Raw genomic sequence first — 2,471 nt, 5'->3', positions numbered from 1 at the left:
GGTTTGATTGTTGTTCAATGACAGAGCTTTGCAGCATAATTCCATTAGTGTGGTGGCAAACTTTTTTGTTTGCTTAAAATACTTCTAAACAATCCCAAAGGCATCAATTAGTCACATGTGAGGTATTTCAGACTGTTTGAAACTATTTTTCACGGGGGTCATTTTCGACCACTAGTATGGAAAATCGTAATGTCATCTGGAAAAAAAAAAGAGATTTTGGTCCAACTTTTTTTTAAACTTAAAAATACTTCTAAACAATCCCAAAGGCATCAATTAGTTACATGTGACGTATTTCAGACTGTTTGAAACCATTTTTCAAGAGGGTCATTTTCAACCACTGGTACAGAAAATCGTAAGGGGGGTACATCGTCTGGAAAAAAAACGAGATTTTGGTCCAACTTTTTTTTTTGCTTAAAAATACTTCTAAATAATCCCAAAGGCATCAATTAGTCACATGTGAGGTATTTTAGCCTGTTTAATCCTGTTTTTTGTAGGTTTTTCTCTGTGACTCAGGCTTTACAGCTGGTTTCCATGGTTACTGCTTTGTTCTTTGATATGTCCACTTGTTCTTGCTGCCACTGGCTCGGGTGTCCTGAAGCTCCACCTCCTTTCTTGTTCCTGCTGCCAGTGGCTCAGGCGTTCTGAAGCTCCGCCTCCTTTCTTGTTCCTGTTGTCACTGGCTCAGGCTTTTGGTGGTTCTTCGTAGGTTCTTTGTAGGTTTTTCGTAGGTTCTTTAGGTTCTTTGTAGGTTCTTCATAGGTTCTTTGTAGGTTTGTTGTAGGTTCTTCGCAGGTTGTTCGCAGGTTTGTCGTAGGTTCTCCGTAGGCTTTTTGTAGGTTCTTTGTAGGTTTTTCACAGGTTCTTTGCAGGTTCTTCGTAGATTGTTCGTAAGTTGTTCGTAGGTTCTTTGTACTTTGTCTTTGTAGGTTTGTCGTAGGCTCTTCGTAGCCTTTTCATAGGTTGTTCGTAGGTTTGTCATAGGTTGATCGTAGGTTTGTCGTAGGTTCTTTGTAGGTTGTTCGTAGGTTCTTTGTAGGTTCTTCATAGGTTTGTCGCAGGTTGTTTGTAGGTTTGTCGTAGGTTCTTCGTAGGTTGTTCCTATGTAGGTTGTTCGTAGGTTCTTTGTAGGGTTGTCGTAGGTTGTTCGTAGGTAGGTTTGTAGGTTCTTTGTAGGTTCTTCATAGGTTTGTCGCAGGTTGTTCGTAGGTTGTTCGTAGGTTGTTCGTAGGCTTTTCGCAGGTTCTTCGTAGGTTGTTCGTAGGATCTTTGCAGGTTCTTCGTAGGATTTTTGTAGGTTTGTTGTAGGTTTGTTGTAGGTTGTTCGTTGGTAGGTTTGTAGGTTCTTTGTAGGTTCTTCGTAGGTTTGTCACAGGTTGTTCGTAGGTTGTTCGTAGGTTGTAGGTTTGTCGTAGGTTTGTCATAGGTTCTTCGTAGGTTCTTTGTAGGCCTTTCGCAGGTTCTTCATAGGTTGTTTGTAGGCTCTTTGCAGGTTCTTTGTAGGTTTGTTGTAGGTTCTTTGTAGGTTTTTTGTAGGTTCTTCATAGGTTTTTGTAGGTTCTTTGTAGTTTTTTTGTGTCGTACTTGGTGTGACTGGTGCTTTTGTCAGTTCTGTCAGGTCCACAGAAATCGTCAGTGGATCAGGACGTCCTGGATCAGCTGTTGGACGAGGAGCTGCTGTCAGAGGTGACATTAGCGCAGCGGTTGGCAGCATCTCCGCCTCCCCAGGCCCCGCCCCCTCATGCCCCACCCAGCAGACTCCCCCCTCTTAGGACAGCCCACTCAGCCGCCGCAGCTCTAGACGCCATCGCACTGAAACCGATGAGCGTCATCGTCAAGAAGTGTCCTTCATCAGATGTGGACAGTCCTCCGACCCCGACCAGGTCAGTCAGGATTGGTTTGTTTTTCACAATGCCCCGCCCCCTGGTCAGTCAAGCTTGGTTTGTTTTTCACAATGCCCCACCCCCTGGCCAGTGATGCTTAGTTTGATTTTCATGATGCTCCGCCCCCTGGTCAGTGATGCTTAGTTTATTTGTCACAATGCCCTGCCCCCCTTTAACCCTTCCAACCCTGTCCTGCTGTGGCCACGCCCCCCTTTAACCCTTCCAACCCATTTTTGAGGGGGGTCATTTTCGACCACTGTTATGGAAAATCGCAAGGTGGGGTCCAGAAAAAAAAAACCAAGATTTTGGTCCAACTTTTTTTTTTCACTTAAAAATACTTCTAAACAATCCCAAAGGCATCAATTAGTCACATGTGAGGCATTTCAGACTGTTTGAAACCATTTTTCAAGAGGGTCATTTTCGACCACCGGTACGGAAAATCGTAAGCGGGGGGTATGTCGTCCGGAAAAAAAAATGAGATTTTGGTCCAACTTTTTTTTTGCTTAATGAGAAGATGCAGAGGCTGAAAGAGCTCATGGATAGAAGTGACAAATGAAGACTCTTCAGATGAACTGTGTCTTGTTTGATGTC

Source organism: Sphaeramia orbicularis, chromosome 9, assembly GCF_902148855.1.
Source record: "Sphaeramia orbicularis chromosome 9, fSphaOr1.1, whole genome shotgun sequence".
Taxonomy (NCBI): domain Eukaryota; kingdom Metazoa; phylum Chordata; class Actinopteri; order Kurtiformes; family Apogonidae; genus Sphaeramia; species Sphaeramia orbicularis.
Note: the sequence above shows the minus strand (reverse complement) of the source record.